The sequence below is a fragment of the Macaca nemestrina genome, chromosome 15 (genome assembly GCF_043159975.1).
Source record: "Macaca nemestrina isolate mMacNem1 chromosome 15, mMacNem.hap1, whole genome shotgun sequence".
NCBI lineage: Eukaryota > Metazoa > Chordata > Mammalia > Primates > Cercopithecidae > Macaca > Macaca nemestrina.
In genome coordinates this window covers 45,468,577-45,491,301 of record NC_092139.1, presented here as the reverse complement: position 1 = coordinate 45,491,301, position 22,725 = coordinate 45,468,577, and the positions used below count along the sequence as shown (strand labels likewise).

The following is a 22,725-nucleotide window of genomic DNA, read 5'->3' as shown; positions in this document are numbered from 1 at the left end:
CCTTGCATTTGATCTTACGGGGCATGAAGAGTTTTGATAGGAGAACTCAGAAGATGACAGTATTTCCTCCAACTAGAATTACTTGGAATTTAAAGGCAGAGTGAGAAAAGTGTTATGGTCAAAGCAGACTTTCCAAAGCAATAATAACATTTCACATTAACACATATAGTGAAGTGACAATTTCTTTTACAATTTTCTGTTTCTATTACTCTTTACCATTGGAATGTCTAACCATGTTTTGAATGACAGAAATAAAGCATCTTCTACAGTGCTCTCTGGTAGCACCTGTATTTCTAATAGAGAAAATGGATGGGCTGTTTTGAAAGTTGTTCAGTTGTTATTTAAAATACTGCGGGAGAGTTCAGCAATTTTCCAGCAACCTGAAAAATAAGTCATGCTTTGTTGGTTGCTTGGCACTATACCTTAAATGACCTTGTGAATAAACATAAAAGTAAGTAAATTCTAAAAGTAATCTGCAAATGACCCCCAAAAATATAACCTTAGGCTTTGTCTTGCAGACTCTCATCACTAAGCAAAGTGAAAAAATGTCTCATTCAACAAAACCCAATATTTTGGTCCCAGGATCCTCAAATATAAGGGAAAGAAATGAATCTTAACACTAAGGCCTGGGGCCAGATGTGGTGGCTCATTCCTGTAATCCCAGCACTTTGGGAGACTGAGATGGGAGGATCACTTGAACCCAGGCGTTCGAATCTGCAGTGAGCTATGATTGCACCATTGCACCACTGCTCTCCATTCTATGCAACATAGTGAGACTTCATCTCTTTAAAAAAATAACATTTTTAAAAGTTAAAAAAAATAGGACCAAAGTCAGGGAAAATTCAGGATGAATAACCAAGAAAGAAGTGGCTGTATGTCCATGTCATAGGAGATCTGTGCAACCCCAGTTTCTATGAAATAGAAAACATAGAAAAGAAATCAACCAGCAAGAATAAAAGAAATGAGAAGTTGAGGAACCAAACACAGTTAGGCATATCGATTGGTATATCAATCACTATGGGCTAGGCTACTCTGGGTAACAAATGGACTCCATATCTCAGTGGCTTACATGAATGTTTCTTTCTTGTTAATGCTTTGTGCCTTGTGCCTGCTTGCTGTAGCTCTGTCCTACATCTTCTGTACTCCGGTTGCAGACTGACAGACCAGCTTCAATCTGTCTATTAGTTATTTCTTGCCACATTAATCCTATAATTCCAAACCACCACAAAACTTCAGCAGCTCTCAGCAATAAACACTTATTTTTTTCTCATGAGTCTACATGCCAGCTGTACAGTTCTGCTGATCTGGGCCTGGCTCGGCTGAGCTCAACTTGGCTCACTCACCTATTTGGGGATGGACTGGCATAGGCTGGTCTAGGATGACCTCAGCTAAGACAATGAATCCCTGGTCCACTGGTCTCTCCTCTTTCAGCTAACCCATGCTGAATTACATGATGGTGTCAGGATTCCAAAACAGCAAATGGAAAAGTGTAAACCCTCCTGCAAATTAGTTAACAAAAAGGCACATTACTGCTTCTACCACATTCTATTGACCAAATCATGTCTCAGGCTAGCCCAGCTTCTAGGGACAGGGATCTTCAAATTTTGTGGGGGTTGCTATAAAATCATATTACAAAGGGAGAAGTGAGAAGTGAGTCATTTTTGCAATCAATGTTCTAAAACCTGGAACATTGCTGGTCATGAGGGCAAAGGAAAAGTAAGCATATCACTTCTCTCACATTTCTTTGTTAGAGCAAGTCATGTGGCCAAGCCAGGTCCCAACCGAGTAGGCAAATAGAATCCTCTCTCACAGATGGGCAGTGAATATTTGTAAAAATACTACGATCTTTCACAAAAGTTAAAGAAAGAGGGGAACATGTAGGTTTCTTTTAGTATGTTGATGTCTGGGATAGACATTGTCCTGGCATGAGGATGATTCCTGGATGTTAGACAAGACATGAGAAAGTTGATAACACACTTTCATTTTTCCAAAATTTTGTCCCTTGAAATCCCTTTAGCATATAGGCACCCCTCACTGGCATAACCACTAGTTTAATTAATACAACCTATTATCCACCTGACCCTTGGAAGCAACAGGCATATACCTGTTCCTCATATGGCAAATGGTAAAATGAACTCAAAAAGAACACTTAAAATAGGTAATTTTTCAAAACTCGGTTTCCCATCCAGTCAAGGTTAGTTGGTACCAATCCAAGCTCACAAACTCGAATGCGTAAGAATTCAGTTGTCTTGATTTTCTGCAACTCTAGTTAATTTCTATTATAAGACCCTATGCCACAATAAAGTATAATTTAATTTCAGTTAATTCAGGATCTCCACATGTTTGCCCAGGGCTGGATGTTTAGCTCTGAGGTATTCACGGTGTCATGGTTTGCATAGCATGGGATCAGGGGTATGGATTCCTCTGTCACGTTGATCTTTGTGAGCCATCCTTCACATGGCTGTCAGTCTTTGGTCCTACAGATTACTGGTGCATAATCCTAAAGTTCTGTTGCAAGATCCCAGATGAGGGTCTTTCTCGCATTGTCATGCCATCCTGGTCTGCAGGAGACCTACGCCATGTGGGGTTGAAAGCAGAGACTTGGTCAAGTTGATGAAGACCAACTGGCTAGATGCAATCTGCTTCTATTTCTAACCCATAGTCTTCCTGACTACTTGGAATTTCACCAAAGGAGGCTTAATCCTTACTTCATTCTTCCAAAGCTAACCTGGTTTTCAATCAATCTTGCCCCAAGGAGGTGTGCCTAAGGTCTTATGGTTTTCCTTTCTTAGGGAGCCACCCCCATGCCCATTCTTCTCCCCAAGTTCCTTATTTTGTTTGAGGGGTGAGTAAGCCAGTAAACTTTGCTTTTCCGAATCTTACCTTCTCAAAAATCTATTTTATTATCTGTGTATATGAGCTTGCTTTCTTCCCAGAGGGCCTAACCTTTTACAACTCAAAAGCCTGGAAAACAGTTGTTATTCCTCTCCTTTTAGTGTATCTTCCATTTTTTGAGGCAATGAACATAAACATGACATTACCAGAATGGGGGTGAGAGGAGAAGACAGGAATCAACAGGAAGTAGAAGGAATGAAAAGGACAGAAGTGAAAATGATTGTTGCTGTGTTGGGAAATGTTTAACGACCTGCTCTCAAACAAACAAACAGAAAAGATAAAAGCCTTGATTTGTAGTGTTTACTGATTTCTGTGGTGTAAACACTCCCACCATGGCTGGTTTCAATTACCTATGTGACATCACCGATGTGACAACACAGAGTTGAGAAAAGATAGGTGGGAGGGCACGTTATGTAGTATTTTCAATATACGGATCCAAAAGATATAACTAATAGCAAGACCATACAGAATAATTAATGTAGTGAAATAATTACAAAGTGATAAATTATGTTTAACTTTGTTTTAATATAATCTATTTAATGGCAAGTTTATGTAATTAATTTTTAATAATAGTTTTGTTTGGCTCAGAAAACATTTGAAAATTTCATTATGGGCACTCAGCACCTCAAAATTGTTAATATATTAAATACAATTGTTAATATTTTGTGTCTATTTTTTGACACAAAGGAAAATAGGCTTTTCTTGCTCAGGATGTGAAATGCGTCGTTTAGCAATTATGAGTGCTCTGGATGTCTCTGAGCCCTACTTCCCATTCTTTCAGACTCACCTATGATACAGCCATTTGCATCAAGCTCATGCCACTTATTTTCATCTTTCGATGTATGCCCAGGCCTGTTTGGACCTAACATGGAAGCGTGCGGGTTGTCTGCACCCACTGGGGCAACCCTTACCTAATTGGGAAAGAAGGTGATGGATCATTATTTCTCTTCCCTGATCTTCATTTACAACAAGCTTCATTTACAACTCCATAATGGATTGTTGGATTGAATTTCCTCCTATCCCTGTTACATTCTCTGTTGCCCTCACTCCTGATCTTTGAGAGAACTTCCCGATAAACTATTTGCACCGAAGGCTTGTCACAGGCTCTGCTTTCAAGAGCGCTCACAATTAAGACACTGACTCCATCTGGTCTCGCACCACTATCCTAGAAGGCTTATGTGATCCAAGGATACCTGCAGTAATTTGGAGCATGCATGTGTGATTTTTTACTCAGAAACATTATGACATATAGACAAGACATTTAGAAACTGTAGAAATGAAACAGACCAAAAGCATTGATTTGAGCCCTCTCTGTTATTGAGAAAAGTCTGTCTCTCCACAGGCCTTGAGACTACAAATAATCTAGGAATAGATTTCACTTGAGGTCATTCATGATGATCTGATTTCACAAATGTATATTAGAAAGATGTGACAGATTGTAGTTTCAAACTGACTATAAGAAGGTCTCTCATCTCACATGTTCTTCTTACAGTGTGAGTTTGACTATCCTGCCATCAAAAAGTGGTGGTCCTAGCTCATTTGGACTTCTATAACAAAATGTCATAAACTGGGTAGCTTATAAACAACAGAAATTTACTTTTCACAGTTCTGAAGGCTGAGAAGTCCAAGATCAAGGCACCAACAAATTCAATCTCTGGTGAGATTCTATTTCCTGATTCCTAGACGGTGGCTTCTCTCTGTCTTCTCACATGGTGGAAGGGGCAAGGCAGCTCTCTGGGACCTCTTTTGTAAGGGCACTGTTCCCAAGCCCTCATAATCTAATCATCCCCACAAAGCTCCACTTCGTAACACCATCACATTGGTAATTAGGTTTCAACCTATGAATTTGGAGGGGACACAAACAGTCTGACCACAGCCCATGGCAAGTGGGGTCTATGTTTTGTCCCCTTAATCTGGGCAGGCTTCTGACTGTGTTAGAAGAAACTCTATGGATTTCTGAAGCTGTTTTATAAAAGACCACATAGACCTGATTCTCAGGACAGCTTCTGAGATTCCTAAGCCACCATTTGAACAATTCAGCTGCCTTGAGGCCACCATGTTATGAGGAAGCCCAATCTAGTCCACGTGGAAAGAGAACATGGAAAGGTCCTGAAACTACTTAGAGAGGGAGAGAAAGAGAGAAAGAGACAGAAAGAGTGAGCGAGAGAGAGAGAGAGAGAGAGTGAGAGAGAGAGAGAGAGAGACCCAATCCAGCACCCGGCTGCCTCAGCTCCTGGCTGTTCCAGAGACTCCAAGCCAGAAATATCCAAGCAAGTCCCTCTTGAATTCCTGTCCATGGACACTGTGAGAGGTAAGAAATTAATTGTTGTTTTAAGACACTACATTTTAGAGTGATTTGTTATGAACAATAATAACTAGAACAGAAGAGTTGCTTAATTTATGTAGCTTTCTTCATGCTGGTAGACAGTCAATCTTACCTGTTATTGTGAGAATAAAGGGCAGATGGGAGGCAGGTAATTACTATAACCATTTTTTTCTTTTTCTTTCTTTTTTTTTTTTTTTTTAGGGATTGGAGATAATAATGGCTGCTCTTGACTACTGGAACAACTAAGTAGTAAATGAGCATGTAATAGTGAAGGCATTTTGAGTTATGCCTGCATTTTTATAAAGTAGAGGTACTGGTTTTTTACTTTGCAATTTTTATATAATTACCAACTTACAGGAAACTTGCAAGACTAATGAAAAGACATTTCACATACCATTCATCCAGACTCACCCATTGTTAACACTTTGCCACGTTTGTTTTATTACTCTCACTCCCTTTACACACACACACAAACACACACACACACATACACATACACAGAGACACATTTTTTCCCAACCACTGCAAACACGTTGCAGAAATTATGCCCATTTACCTGTAATTCTTCAGTGTGTGCTTCCTAGGATCAAGGCTCTTCATTTCCATAACTACGGTACATTATCAAATTCAAGAGGTTTAATATTGATATAATACTAATATTCTATCAACAGATATTTTTTAAATTACTCCAATCAATCACACCCTTTTTAGTTTCAACTTTTAGTTTAGATTCAGGAGTGCAGGTGTGTCACATAAGTATACTGTGTGACACTGAGGTTTGGGGTAGAATTCATCCCATCACCCAGGTAGCGAGCATAATACCGTTTATGTAGCTTTTCAGCCTTTTCCTCCCTCTCTCCCTCCCTCCCTGCTTTTGGAGTCCCCAGTGTTTATTGTTCCCATCTTTGTGTCCTTGTGTACCCAATGTTTAGCTCCCATTATAAATGAGGACATGTGGTGTTGGGTTTTTCCATTTCTGTGTTAATTCGCTTAGGATAATGGCCTCCAGCTGCATCCAAGTTGCTGCGAAGGACATGATTTTGTTCATTTTTATAAAAATGCCCTGTACACCAGCTTTTTTTTTTTCCTGTTCCAGGATCCAATCCTGGTTCACACATTGCCTTATTTTCACGTCCCATTTTGTCTAAAAAAGTTACTCTTTTGTTTGGCTTTCTAGAAAAGTCCATCACTGTGTTTGTCATTACTATCAAAGATACAAAGAAGCTGATGTGGCCTTCTGGTGCCTTTGTAAGATAACTTTGGAACCTGCTTTTCAAAACTGTCTATATCTGATTTAACAAAATTAGAAGATACAGAAGCATTCACTCAGCCAGGAGAGATGTAAGTATAGCAGTGGCACTGTTCGCATCTATCCAAGCAAATGCAGTTTGTTTACTGAATTGAAAACCACCTGCTACTTCACATTTAACGTATTTAAAGAAGGAATCAGAAGATTTGCATTTCTTATGAATAAGTAATTAATTATTATTACTGTGCCTGGAAATCGAAAACATTTGTGTTACAGGGCTTTGAAGAGGGTAGTGTAATTGGCTTGGGGTTCTGACTGGTTTGAAAGGAATACGTAGTAGATCCTCATTCTCTCACCAACCAGCTGACTCTTCAAGGCCCCTGGCTGTTTTCTTTCCGACTGAGAGTGTTGGGAAGCCATTTGTTTCTTCTTAACTAAGTGGCTCACCCTATTTTGAATATGTCTATGTCTATAGTAACATAGCAGACATAACATGTTGTACACTGGGATGGATTCTAGACAAGAAAAGAAAAGTTTGGGCATATTTGGAGAAGTTGACCATATGCCCTAGAGCAGGGGATTGTTGGAGACATGGTCCCCACTGGTGGTCTGGTGAAGCCTAGAAGCACTTCTCAAAATGATGTTTTTAAATACACACCGGAACCCTGGTTCAGTTAGGATTTCGATTAATCAGAGAAGCAGAATCATGAGGCAATCTGGCTCTCTCTCTCCTTTCTCTCTCTCTCTCTCTATATATATATACACACACACATACACACACACACACACACATAAAAAACTAATTATATATAACATATAAATATATAACAAATATATGTGTGGATATATATCTTTTTAACATAAAATAATATATAACAGATGTATATATGTACACATATATGTGCTTCAAGTGCATATACACAGTTGATCATCAATATTTACAGAGTCCACATTTTTTAATTTGCCTGGTAACATGTATTTGTAATCCCAGATCAGTACTTATAGAATTTTTTTTTACTTTTTTGTGAACATGCACAGAGAGGCAAACAATTAGCATAGCTCGCCTGGGCACGGTGGCTCACGCCTGTAATCCCAGCACTTTGGGAGGCCGAGGCGGGCGGATCACGAGGTCAAGAGATCAAGACCATCCTGGCTAACATGGTGAAACCCCGTCTCTACTAAAAATACAGAAAAATCCGCTGGGCGTGGTGGTGGGTACCTGTAGTCCCAGCTAGTTGGGAGCCTGAGGCAGGAGAATGGCGTGCACCCAGGAGGCGGAGCTTGCAGTGAGCCGAGATCGCACCACTGAACTCCAGCCTGGGAGACAGAGCAAGACTCTGTCAAAAAAAAAAATTAGCATAGCTCCATGTATACATTTCCAGTGGAGGTTGAACAAAGCACTACTCTGACTTCTTTCAGCTTTCATACTATAAACAAGGGCCTTTTTTCTGGTGTATTTATTACTACGTTTTTCACATTTTTGTCCTTTTTTTGTTGGTACTTTTGCTGTTTAAAATGGATCCAAAGCATACTGCTGAAGTGTTTCTAAGTGCAAGAAAACTGTGATGTGCCTTATGGAGAACATACGTGTGTTAGATAAGCTTCGCTTAGGCCTGAGTTATAGTGCTGTAGACTGTGAGTTCAATGTTAATGAAGCAGCAATATATGTTAAATAAGGTGTCTTTCAACAGAAAACACATACAGCAAAGTTATGTATTTGTGGGTTGGTGAAAATGTTGTGACCAGAGACTCTCAGAAACCTAATCGTGTATTTTCCCTAGGAGCAATTGTTCACTATTTGCTGATTCAGTCTTTGCAGTGACTTTATAGAACATAACTACTGTGAATAATGAGAATCAGTTGTATGTATTGTATATGTTATATAATAAAGAGTGAAATTTCAACTTTTCTTTCCCCTTTCACCTTTCATAATATAGCATATACATTATATAGTAGGTTAAATAACAAATTATATATTGTTATTAATGTATAATATAATAATATATTACTATTATATTATAGTGTAACATATTATGCTATATAATTTAATAATGTGTACTATTATATAAATATTATATATTATATAACAAGTATTATATTTTATATATGACGTACTGTATATATACATATAATAAAGGGGGAAAAGGAAAAGAAAAGTTGAAAAGTTACTGAAACATTAATAACTCTTTTGAGAAACTTCAAATTTGCAGCCATTTTATATGAAGCCCAATAGTCTTTGAGGTCTGTGTGAGAGAGTTACAGCTTTCTTACTTATTGACAAGAAGAAATTGTCACTGATTCAGCGATTTCTCTTGTGGCATATTTTGTCAAAAAAGTTACACCAGATTAAGTTAAACAAGAACGAAAGATTTTATTTAAGCCTATTGCAATAGAGGAGAGAGGCCAGCACCCAACTCAGCTCAGAAAAGGGTTGAGAGTTTTTAAGAGTTGGGATGAGGGGTTATAGGCCACCTGTGTTCGCTAAGTGTCTTCCAAATGAAAAGTAAATTTTCTTGTATCTTCATGACAGTAGATAGTTTTCAGGTTGGAACAAGGCTGAATTTGGGCTCCTATCCTCGCACAGAGACTGGGAAATAAGGGCATGATCTTCCTTGCTGCTTCTATTTCTGAAGAATAGCTCCCAGGTCCTTGAGGAAGAAGACATTCCTGGGTCTTCATGCTGCCAAGAGGCTTTAAAAAAGATTTATATACATTTCAAAGGGAGAAAGAAACAATTTGCACTTACAAGTTTTCTAAAGTGAGTGCTCTAAGAAAAGGGAAGTCAGGGATCTATGGTCAGAAAGAAACCTGTGTCAAGTTTAGTCAAGCTGAGGGGAACATTAAATCTGCCTTCATCTATCTCACTATATTTGTGAGTATATCCTTTAAATATGTATGTGCATATATACATATATTAAAGAAATCCGACTTTGTGAAATTGTGGAGATGATGCTGTGGGTCTTCAGGGGACTAAAAAATCATTACTAAGAATTGCAAGTACTTGAATACCACATTATTTGTGAAATGAATAAATATAATGCTTGTATGTTAGGTTTCCAAAATATACTTTTGTGATCAATAAAACACAAATCGTTTTGTTGACTATATTGAATAATATCTTTTTGTCATCCTTCAGCTTATTAATCAATAAATAATAAGGTATAACATTATCATCTACAAGACACTTAATTGATTTTTCTTTAAAAAGAGGTCCTTATGCACAAAGAATTATTGGCACTATTAAGCAGTTAATGAACTATCCCCATAAAATGAGTCATGGTCAATATTCTATTTCCAATTTCCTTCATCAAAAAGCAGCATTCTCCTTGAGTTGGAACATTGTAATTCTAGAGGAAAAAATTAAAAGAATTTTTTTGACATATGGTTTGGTGATAAACTTAGTAAAGAAATATCATGCTTACTCAAAAAAAGCTTAGATTTAGATTATGAAATGTGTTTAAATGCTAAGAACACTTACAGTGTAATAAAAGGCTGGGGCATAAAATCTTAAGCTCAGTTTCACATATTGTGTACTGTCCTAACATAACCTCCGGAAGAAGGACTTCAAATCCAATGTCACAAAGTCAAATAGGATCAAGAATGTTTGCAAAACCTTGTCAAAAATAAGATAAACCTGTATATACAGTTTAAAAGTAGAAGAGCTATTTTAAACCAAGCTGTGTGTCATGAAGCCCAAGACTTCGATTTCCTTTCATGTCACTAAATAGCGTAGTCCAATAATAAAGGGTGCAGTGCAGGAAAATGGGAAAGGAAAGTTAAAAAGTTATTAAAACATTAATAACTCTTTCAAGAAACCTCAAAATGCAGCAGTTTTGTGTAAAGCTCATAGGCTTTCAGGCCATGTGGACAGGTTACAGCTTTCTTCTTTGAACACAAGGAAAGGCATCTCTGAATTCAGCTATTTTTATTGTGGTGGTGGTTCTTTTGTTCCCACAGCTCTGCATAAGGAAAGAAAAATGTTCTCAAGTAGTGTAAATAAGCTGTAAAATCTAAAGGATTAAGATAAAGCTTTTGAAACTGTACTTTGAGACAGAGCCCTGAGACCTAACTCTGACATTCTCTAAAAATACACTAGTTTTCCCTTATTAAAAATTTCCTACACATAAATCCCCCTGTTTCACACACACACATACATACACACACACACACACACACACACACACACACACACTTTTCAGTGGTAGCTACATTAACATAAAACTTTTCTTCAGTCTTCAGTTGCTTATAAAAATGCAAACCCCTTTGGAAAGGTTGTTTGAACTTAATAAAAACCAGAATATCAGTCAAATGAATCACAAAGTGCACGATGAAACTTACGTGTGTGTGTGTGTGTGTGTGTGTGTGTGTGTATGTAGATATATATAGTTTTTTTAGTTTTTTGTTTTTCTGTTTTTTTTGTTTTGTTTTGCTTTGTTTTGTTTTGTTTTGTTTTAAGAGACAAGGTTTCTCTTGTTGCCCAGGCTGGAGTGCAGTGACACAATCATTGCTCAATGCAGCCTCGAAATCCTAAGCTCAGGCGATCCTCCCAGCTCAGCCTCCCAGATAGCTGAGACTACTGGCAGGTGGCAAAAAACACCCAGCTAAATTTTTCACATATTTTTTGTAGAGTCAGGGTCTTGCTAAATTGCCCAGGCTGCTTTCAAACTCCTGAGCTCAAGTGATGCTCCCACCGTGGCCTCCCAAAGTACTGGGATTACAAGCCTGAGCCACCGTGCCTGGTCTCAAATATTTTTCACTGGACTGAAAATAGAGGAACAAAGTATATATTCTCCAAATCTACTGGACAGAAACAAAACTGAACCATTGACATCTTTTTCAATCCAAACCAATAATTCACTTGGAATGTTTATTTCTGCATTTAATCAAACATGTGTCCTGAAAGCATCTTGGGTTTTATGTGACTATTTTCCCAGGTTGCTTCATTCTTATAGGGAGTCTCAATTTTCCTTAGAGCTCCATTGGAGAGAAGCAGGTGTTGAACTTGCTTCTGAGAAGGTGCTGGATTTATTTATTTTTTTCTCACAAAGTAATAATTAAATATATAATAGTCACAACAGTAACAATAATAACAACTACTGCCATGTTTTCTTAACTGGAAAATATTTTGAATCACACAGATCCATCTTATTGACTATCGTTTTTATTGAAATTTAGGAGGTAGCTAATATTATGTGCAACAAATACATCCAAATGAAATCAATGGTCCTAAAAGGTCAACTCATTTTTACCACTGGTCCAATTAAAGTACAGCAGTAAAAAGCAGAACTGACATTGATTTTCCTTTCTCTTTTTTGGAAATAGATTTTTCCCCTGATAAGCAATGAGGAAAAAAATGTATTCTACATGACTGTTTTCCTTTATGTTGTACAAGATTGTTCCTAATGTACTCCTGGCCATCTACGTGATAATGAGGAAAGTTTAGTATTAATTAATCCATTGCTATGATATTTTCTTTTGCTTTCTGGCATTCAACTTACCCTAAAGTACCAAAGGAAAAAAGAAAAGGAAAATGCAAAGACAGGAAGCTAGGCTTGTCAACTGCATAGAATATGTCACTCAAAGGTAGATTTAAAACATTGATTTTTCAATATGGTGGGGAAGGGAGTATTCAAAATTATATTCTGGACAATAGATGAAATTTATTAAAGCACTACAGATTTTTAAAGAAGCTGAAAGTAACAAAAGGTAAGTACTAATTTTTTTATATATCACACCAAGTTGATAATCTTAAAATTAAAATCAAAATGTAGAGTTGACATTGGGATACTTTTTTCAACAGTTATATACAAATGTGTTTATTTATAGCATGAGTGCTGTGGGGACAGGGAGAGGAAGTGACTTATCAAGATGTTTTGATTTCATGGTTAACGTTCAACTAGAAGCTTATCTGCCTGATGTACAGGCTATCACATATGGGTGTATATCTTGAGTACACTTCCTGTTATTCTTTATTCCTGTAAAACAAATTTGTTCCAAAGGAAGGAATCTTTTCTGCCAGATGGCAAAAGCCTTCAGAAAAATAAGGATCTTTTGAGATCTTTCATCTCAATGAATTACGTTCAGCCCCAGTGAAAGCTAACGAGGCCTAATGAAGGGCATTTACAACTCCAGGTCACTGAGTCAGACAAGGGACCACAATATTAGCCTCCATTTCCCTTTGAGAGATACACTGAACATTTTTTTCTGTCAATTTAGGAACTTCCTTTAGTAGTCATTTCTCAAAAACAAATTATGTCTGCATGTAGAACACACACATTACCCAGATTAGCTTGAAATTGGATCTTGTTTAGACAATCAAAACATCTTCAGCGATTCACTTCCCATCGCTGAACTGAAAAAGTGAAGGTACAAATAACCGTACTTCACACATAATTATGTCAAAAAGCAGAATTTCACTGATTTGAGAGTCATTTCTGGAATCAGGCTTTACAGAATTTCCCCCTCGTCCATCCCACATTGGCCTGATCCTTTTCCTCCTTCCCTCATCCCTAGGGAGGTATACTTAGGTAGAAGTTGATGATGCAAATGACTTTTACATCACTGAGTGTAAATGAATCAATATCTAATCCTGGAGTAGGTGACTTGGTTCCTTTTTTTAAGTTATGGGTTTAAGCTGAAGAGGACAATTCACTGTTTTATGCAAAAATGTAATAGGTACATTGAAAAGAACTAGAATTCTCATTAAAAAGTATATTGGTTCATCTATATAAGACACACAGATAAGCAAAATGTACCTATGTGGTTTGAAGAAAGGACAGTGGTGACCCTTATAGGGATGGGGGATAATGGCAGAAAAAGATAAGGGTGTATTTCTTGATCCAGGTGCTGCTTACGAGGGGACACTTTCTGAAGATCCAGCAGGCTCTACCCTCTTAATGTGCCCTCTGGGAAACTTTCTTTCTATTCAATAACAAGAGTAGAAAATTTACAATCATGTCCAAGCAACGCTGTTCACTTTTAGATTTGACTGTGTGAACTGGCTGAAGATCCTTAGTATTTTTTCAAGCCTTTTATTTTGAAATAATTATAGCCTCCCAAGAGGTTGCAAAGATGGCACAGAGAGGTCCCATGTAGGCTTCATTCAGTTTTTCTTAGTGGTTACATTTTACATCATTACCTCTTTCTCTCTCTCTCTCTCTGTCTCTGTCTCTCTATCAGTCATCTGTCTATCTGATGTGAGGGCTATCTGGCTGTGGCATCTTTCACCCCATTGATCACCAAGGTTGATTCAGCTGACCTGACTGGCTAGATGGGTGTCCCCTTCCTCCCTCACCGTTCCATGTGCGTCCCTCCCGAAGTTGCATGCTCAGTTGAAGAGGATGACCATCCCAGATAGAGGAGGACCGGTCTTAGTCAAGGGCATACGAGTAGCTGCACTCCCCTGCTAGAACCTCCAAACAAGCTAGCTAGCTTGATCTATCTATCTATCTATCTATCTATCTATCTATCTATCTATCTTTCTTTCTTTCTTTCTTTCTTTCTTTCTTTCTTTCTTTCTTTCTTTCTTTCTATCTACCTATCCATCTATCTATTTCAAAAAATATATAGACATCAAAAATATATATCAATAGCAAAACCAAGATATGGACACTGCTACAATGTGCAGGTATAGTTCTATATCATTTTAATCACATGGGTAGATTTTCACAACAACCACATGATGTAGATACAGAACTATTCCACTACCAAAAAGAACTCTCTTATGCTGTGTGTTTGTAGTCATACTCAACTCCCTCCTCTCCACCATTTCTAATGCCTGGTAACCACTAATCTGTTTTCTATCTCTACAGTCTTGCCTTTCTGATAATATTATATGAATGGAATAATATAATATGTAGCCTTTTCAGAATGGCTTTTTAAAAACTTAGCATAATGCCCTTGAGAACCATCCAGGTTGTGGCTTGGATCAATAGTTTACTTTTTTTTATTACCAAGGAATATTTCACAGTATGATACTCCACAGCTTGTTTAACCATTTACTTCTCGAGGGACATTTGATTGCTTCTGATTTTTGGATATTACAAATAAAACTGCTACGAATAATCACATATAGGTTTTTGTACAGACATAAGTTTTAATTTTTATGTGATGAATGTCCAGGATTGCAATTGCTGGGTTGTATAGTGAGTATATACTTAGTTGCCTTTATTTTTGTAAAGAAATTGTCAAGCAATTTTTCTGAGTTGCTGTACCATCTTATATTCCCACCAGCAACGTATGAGAGGCCCAGATTTTCTGCATCTTCACCAGCATTTTGTATTATCATTACCTTAAAGTTTGGTTGTTCCAACAGGTGTGTAGTGATACCTCATTATAGTCTTTATTTGAGTTTTCCTAATGGTTAATGATGTTGAACATTTTATATGCTTATTTGCCATTCGTATATTTTCTTCAGTGAAATATCTCTTCATATTTTGCCCTCATTTTGTTTCTCTTACTTTTGTTATATTGCCTCATTAATTCTTTCAAGATTTTTTTAGCATCTTTTTAAATAAAAATATTTCACCCTGTTAACGTATCTACAGGTTGCTGTTTCTGCTAGTGATGAGCAGCGCTTCCCACTTGTGTCCAGAGAACCAGAGTCCCTGCTTCCCAGAGAGCCCCCACTTTGTTCCTCCTCTTCCTTCTGCCTGGAAAGACCTTTTCTAGACTCTTGGCCTCCCTTGTGGGAGAAAGCTTATGGTTTCTGATGGGAAGCAAAAGCATCTATTAAGATTCACATCAAATGACAGCTCTTCCAGGAAGCCTGGACTTTTTATACCAAATATGCATAATCACTAGTCCTTTAAACTGGCATAGTACTTTTACAAATAGTTCCCAGTGGTGGCCTGGCAGATGCTGTTTGTGTCCTGTCCATATGACATTCAGCATTTCTTTGCACACTGGCCTGATTTCTGTGCTAGCAGCTACTCCTCCCTGACTGAGGCTTTCTCTGCCTTCCAGATGTTGCTCTGCCTGGGCACAAATACTGGGAGGAGCCCTCAACCTATGGTAAATAAATACTTCAGTTTCTTTACTCCTTGTGTGGGATAACTGTGTGCCTAGAGTTTCCACGTGGGAGTAAGCCCTGGTTGCCCACAGTGGGAACTGGCTTGATAATACACATTTCATTGACTGGTTTCCTTTCCCTTTTTCATTTTTCTATTGCCCTACTGATATTTTCTGAGGTCCCCTCCTGAATAAATTTAAATAATTGTTTCAAGTTTTGTTTTCTGAGAACCCAAAATTAAGTAGCAAGTACTCCCTCTACCAAGATGAATAGTAACCCACAAACCCATGGTCGTTCCTATACAACAGAAAGCTCTTGAGAGAGAGAGAGAGAGAGAGAGAGAGCAAACCAAAAGTGTAAGAGAGAGAGAGAGAGAGAGCAAACCAAAAGTGTATCCTAGCTGAAAGACGAGCAAGTGCAAAGGTCATGAAGCCAACATATTCTTGCTCTATTCAAGGAACCACAAGAGACTAACAGGGCCAGAGAAAAGTAAGTAACAGAATGACTAGAGCTGGAAATAAGCTCATACAGGAAAGTTCCATCTTTCCCCTTCTTCAAATAGGGAATGAGGGTAGAGATGAAAACAAATGGGCTGAGAAAAATTTTTGTGGCCTAAGGGCTGTGGAAATGTAATATTTCTTATGAAAGTCACCAGTGTCTAAATGGATCTTAAATAGTCTATCAGTGCACACAGGCCATTTCTCCTGGTATTTTAATGTTATTAAGATACGTAGTCAAACTAATTAGAAACCTTAGGATCTTCTTATTAAATAGAAAATGAGATAAATGAACAAAGACAGCACATATTCTTGGATTAGGTAGTATGAAAGGGTTGAATTGACAGTCTGTGAATTGGGCAGAGGTATTGCCAGGTTTCATACTGGGACGTTCCCATTATTGCATTTTGGTTAGATCTTGCTTGGGGTACATCCTCATGTTATTAATCTCAAAGATGAATCAGCCTAAATCTTGACATAAATCCTCCCCAAACCAAAGGATAAGAGCATTAACCTTAACCAGCTGTATCTGTGACTAGAGGCTGTGAACCTTTTCTGCAGAGCTGAAAAATAGAGTTCATTCTTGACCTGAGACATTGCTATCTATCTCAGAATTGATCAAAGTCTTAAGACTCAATAACTTTGAGGAGGAGAACCTTCCCTGGAGGCCAAGTTGAAAGGTCTTCAAATCCACTTCACTTCCGATTGAAGGTAGACTTCCAGGATTTAAGTTATGTCATGAACAGAGGGGAAAAAGATAAATGTAGTAAGCCCATGTTGACATTTTCCTCATATGCATTTTCAGGAAAAAAATTTAAGGAGGGATGATTCATTTGCATTAGGCTGTCTTTCTCTTAGTTAAGTACCTTTGTTTTATGTTCCTGTTATTCTGTCTGCATAATAAATTACCCAAAAATGTAGTGGCTTAAAACAGTAGAATTACTTTGCTTACAAATTATCAGAACTTGATGGGGAATAGCTCCTCTCTCCTCACATGTCTTCCACTGGAAAGAGGGCTGCAAGATGAAAAAACCTAAAACCCTACTCCTTGGCCTGTCTGCCTGTTGATGGTGGAAAGACTCTAATAGTGCTGGTGAGGCTGGGGCTCCTAAGGCATAGCTCTCTGTTTCTATAGATCTCCATGTCATTGCCCCACATTGCAGCTTCATTCAGTAGATGAACTTCTTACCTGTTGGCTCAGGGTTCGCAAAGTGTATATCCCAAAGAATAGTGTCAGGAAAAGCCATATTGCTTTCTAGTGCCTGAGGATGAGACATAGGCTCTAACTCTCAATGGAGGAGTGTCAATATCATATCGTAGGATAAGCCTGTGGGATATGACATACAATGGTGTGGTCATCTTTAGAAAATACTGTCTGCCATATTTTGCCTTTTATAATACATGCTGAACTGCAGAACTATGAATTCTCTGTCATTATCTACTAGACAAAACAACTCACAGCTTTTGAGGCCTGATCTCGATTCCTTGAACAGAACTGGACATGATAAAAAGATTAAGAAAACACTCATATTACATTTCACACTCAACATTTTTGCACATGGGCATTGCATTAGAATCAGACAGAATTGCATTCGAATCTCAGCTCTGTTATTTTCTATGCAGGTTCTTCATCTGCACATAAAAATTCCTATCTCAGCATAATTATGGTGATTAAATGAGAAAATTCACATAAACTCTGAGCACAGTACCTACCATATAGCTACTGGTTTTAGTAGGGAGTGGTAGTGATGGAGATAGAAATTAGTAGTAATTACAGCAATGTATTTAAAGGTGTCTATTTTAAGTCATGCCCATGGATTTTCTTCTACTGTTCCTCTAAATTTCACAATAAGAAGGCTCCCCAACCTCACATGCATTAGTGTTTAGAAATTCATGTAAATCTGATTAATGCACATTGATTTGAATTAACCAGAGTCAAATCAAGTTCTCTCTAAAAATAATACCTCAGCTTTCATTTTGGTTCAGCTAGTGAATTGCTATGGAACTTGGGACTGGCAAGCTTTGTGCATTTTGCGCAACTATAACATTGCTTAGGGATGGTCTCTTCTACTATAGAACACCTATTGGTTAGGAAGGTCAGCAAAAGTCTCTTTCTCTAATAGTGAGTATGTGGCATATGCCCTTCAGCAGAAGACTACCACCCTTCAGAGAAGACTTGTGAGCCTACCAATGCCCTCTGTGCTCTCTTTTTCCACTTAAGGTCCTGAGGGTGCTTGTTGTCTATACTCTTCATGTAGCTTGTAACCTCAAACTCTCCTGTGGACTCTCTTGCATTGCTGTTGCAACAGGTCACCTGCTCCTACTCACCAACTCTGCATTTGATCACTAACTTCCGGAATCTTTGAGGGCAAGTAAAGTGATAAGTATTCTACTTCATGAATTCTCTCATCCATAAATATATATTCAACACCCACCACTTGCCAGGCACTGTTCTTAGTCAAGAGAATTCACACTGAGCTACAGAAACTCTGTCTCAGGCTGCACGCCTCTTGGAGCTGACCTGGAGATATGGGTTCATCTGCAGGCAGTTTATTGGAGAAGTGATGTCAGGAAACACCAGTACAGGTGTGGGGGAAGTGGGACGGCAAGAAGAGTAAGTAAGGAAGAGGTATGTCTTCCAGAAGGTTAAACACTGGGGCCAACCAGAGCTTCAACCTATTAGGGAACCCGAGGAAACACCTTTCTCAGTATTACCACACTTGATGGGTAAGGGAGCTGAGAGGTTTATAGTCCCACCAACTCCCACCAGGGCTGCTTGCAGGGAGAGGCCACATGAACTCCTGGACCCTCCTGCAGATCTGAATTCCAGCAACTAGAAAAAGCTTGCAGGCAAATAATCATACGTAATAAAAGTGAGCCAGTGTGGATTGAAGTAAAAAGAGCTGAGGCAGTGTGTCAGTTTCCTAGGGCTGCTATAATGAAACACCACAAACTGGATGGCTTAGAACAACAGCGACTGAAGTTTCCACATCTCTGCAGGCCCGAAGTCTGAAATCAAGGTGTTGGCAGGGCCAGGCTTGCTCTGAAACTGCAGAGGAATCTTCCCTTGTCCTTTCCTAGCTTCTGGTGGTTTGCCGGCAATCTTTGGCATCCTTTATCTTGTAGAGGCATCGTTCTAATCCTCCACCTACATATGGTGCTCTTCCTCCATCTTCACTTTGTCTTCCCTCTGTGCATGTCTGTCCAAATCCAAATTCCCCTTTATATAAGGACGCCAATCATATTGGATTAGAGCCCCACCCCAATGAACTCATTTGAACTGATGACTTCTGTAAAGACTTTTTCCAATAAAGTTACATTCTGAAGTTCTGGGGCTTAGGACTTCAAACATATAATTTTTTTTTTTGAGACACAATTCAGCCCATATCAGGGGATAAAAGTGAGTATGCTGACAGCATCTGATGTAGTCTCTACTTCAAAGGACCTGTACTCTAGTACAGGGGTCCCCAACCCATACCAACAGGGGACCCCCATAATACCGGTCTGTGGCCATTTAGGAATAGGGCTGCAAAGCAGAAGCTGAGTGGCAGGTGAGTAAGCATTACCTCCTGAGCTCGGCCTCCTGTCAGATCAGTGGTGGCATTAGATTCTCATAGGAGCTCGAACCCTGTTGTGAACTGCGCATATGAGGAATCTAGGTTGCGCACTCCTTATGAGAATGCCTGATGATCTGAGGTGGAAGAGTTTCATCCTGAAACCATCCCCCCTCCATCCATGAAAAATTATGTCTTCCATTGAGGTAGAAGTATAGGGTCGGGAGTGAGGAAACCTAAGGTCGTTTCATGCTGACTTCCTAGAATTAAATTGAAAGGAAAACCCTAACTTTTCACGCCTAAGTAACAAAAGGACCAGAGACTACTCCCTTTGCAACTACCCCCCCCACCGACCTTTTCTGTCAAGCAGATGGGAAATTGACTGTCCACAACCAATCAGATTGATGGCCAGTCCAGTCTTCCTTTGCCCAGAAGTGCAACTTTGTAACTCCTCCTCAGCCTCTGATTGGTTACAAAAAGCAATCAATCAGATGTTGGCACAGAAGTGTGAACTTCGTTAACTCCACTTCAGGTCACTTTGTAACTCCATTTTGCAACTCCTCCAATTGCAGGCCACCACTTCATTTACATGAGGTGAGCATGAAGTGGCCAGTGGGAAACCTCTAGCAGGCATCTGGACCAGAGAAGATTCTGTATCCAGGCCCTTGAGCCACTTCTCAGGCCCACTCCCACACTGTGGAGTGTACTTTCATTTTCAATAAATCCCTGCTTTCGTTCTTTCGTTGCTTGGTTCTTTCCTTGCTTTCTTGCACGTTTTTCCAATTATTTGTTCAAAACGCCAAGAACCTTGACAGCTTGCAGTCAAGAACCTCTACCGGTAACACCATGAAATCAGTCCCTGGTGCCAAAAAGGTTGGGGACCTCTGCTGTAGTAGGGGAGAACAATAAAGAAAACAAAGAAATACAATGTATAGTACACATGACAATGATAAATGCTATGGAGCAAAATGAAGATGGGAAGTAGGATGCTTCTTGGTATTCCCCAAAAGCGTTTGAATAGTTCTGCACACACAGTTGGGGGTTCAATATTTATGAATGTCATGACTAAGTGTGCGAATATACAGAGTGTGCTATTCACGTGATCTTTCACTCAATATTTAATATCTATCAGTGGTCTTCCCAGTAGTGTACTAGGTCTCTGTGGAGAATCTGTGTCTTTTTTTATTTGAATGGTTTATTTACTCACTAAGAATTTTTAGCCGATTTATATGTTGACTGTGGAGTTCAGAAAAGTAGTTATATTTGTATTTGTATACATTAGTTGTATTTGTAATCTCTCTGGAGAATTATTTTGAGGAAGAAGGGTTAATACACATACACACACATGTAAAACATATATAAACACATATATAAAAACACAAATTTAAATATAAAGTGCCTCAAAAAAAGGTATTTGGTAAAACATTAGCCTGAAAATAAAATACCAATACAGAAACGATTTCTGGTTTACTTAATGAGGACATGGTGATATCTACCTATTTCATGAAGCTTTTATTTGGTACCTTTACTTGGATTTTTCGGTGCATAATATCTCTTTAACAATTCTGACATGGGCTTTTTAAACACTGAAGTTATAATTACATAAAAATTTCTGACTCTGTTTTAGTTTCATGGTGGTAGAAACCACAGCCATAAAAATCTTCTAACCGTATGTATTACAGGGAGAAAAATGACATCAGTCCTGAACAAAGGGTAATAATTGAGATGTGTTGTCAAGCAGTGCAGTGACAGAAAAATAACCTTGCTGATCTCCTCTGTATCTGTGAATAATTATCAGCTATAAAAAAGGAATAGGTTGGTGCTATAATCTTTTTGTTATTATTGGAAGAAAGACTACTTTAATCTTATTTTGACAGTCCCTTATCTAAACTATTAACAATTTATTCATTCTGTATTATTAAGTCACAATTGTGATCACTTATGACTGGACATTCTCTCTGCTCTTTCAGATCTTGCTCCCTGGGCTCTGTGCCTTGAGACCCATGGGGTTCCACTCAATACCGGTCTTAAATACATAGTTTTTTTCTGAAAGCTACTAAGCACAGCTTGAATGCCAGTGCTTTCAATTAAACCTTCTAGGTTTTGTGCTGGTGTTAAATAGGCCACCACTGGGGTTGGTTGCTTCCAATAAATGTAGAACTAAAGGCAACTGTAGGGTGTAGAGAGAGATGATCCTTTAAACCAATATAGTGGAGATAAAAGATTGAACAAACTGCTCTTTTTCTTGCTTGACTTAGAATGGACATGTTGTAAATGATACTCTTAAGCAATCAAAGCACAGTAAAAATATCCACTGACAAAGGAAAAAGGAGAGAAAATAACTTTTAGTTACCTGTGTTAGTTAATGGCAATACATATATTAAAACAGAAAAGATGAGATTTCATTCTTCAGGCTTGACTTTATACTCAATAAGATTACATGGTGAAGAGTCATCAGAATAATCGATCTTCCCCCACTTTCCTTCTAACAGTCTCTTATTGGCCTGTGCTGAGGACTACATCAGTCTCCTGTAATTATCATCTACACTGAAAAACAAAGAGGACAGAGGCACAGCTAGTGGCCCTCACCATCCCCTGCAAGCTGATTGCTTCTTACTGCAAGCACTTGAGCATCTTCCTTGACAACTTTCTTAGGCAATGGGAACCAGGCTTGGCCCATTCACAGGCAGGTGAGAAGGATGAGGAAATGGAGAAGGCGTTGTCCAAGGAGCAGTCTTCAACCTTCGTCTTTCAAGTGAGACAACTCTAAATAAGATGTGTTCTATGCTCTAGCTGCTCATGTGATAAGCTGCCTATTAATGCACCCAAGACTGCCTTTCCTCTTTGCTTTGTCTTCCTCCTGCTCTCCTATCACAGTTTCCTGGGATTGCCTCCAAATAAACCACTTGTACTCACGTATTAGTGTTATTGTCAGTAGCAAGATTTTAGTATTTTAGATATACAGGAGCGCTTCAGCTTTTAAAATTGCAAAATTTCTTCTTTATTCAGAGCAGTATTCATACCTGGCCCGTATTTTTTTTTTCCTGGAAGCATTTTATTATTGCTTAAAAATACCAGGAAGACTATCATGAAAACTGTACATTTATAATTTAATAATGGAATCTTCATGTAGTTTCTTAAACCTCAGAGGTGAAGGTATTACATATTCCAGAAATTCAGGAAACTTTCTGTGT

At 38.5% G+C, this 22,725-nt stretch overlaps 1 long non-coding RNA gene across 1 annotated transcript in view; it reads left to right on the top strand.

The window, feature by feature from the left end:
• The window catches only part of LOC105481512 (uncharacterized), an 80,649-nt gene extending 58,209 nt beyond the window's left edge, over nucleotides 1-22,440 (top strand). The window contains exons 4-7 of the long non-coding RNA XR_986998.3: nucleotides 5,423-5,531; nucleotides 6,399-6,562; nucleotides 21,214-21,346; nucleotides 22,024-22,440. This is a non-coding gene — a long non-coding RNA (uncharacterized lncRNA). The remainder of the gene's footprint in view (nucleotides 1-5,422; nucleotides 5,532-6,398; nucleotides 6,563-21,213; nucleotides 21,347-22,023) is intronic.
• Nucleotides 22,441-22,725: the final 285 nt, after the last annotated feature.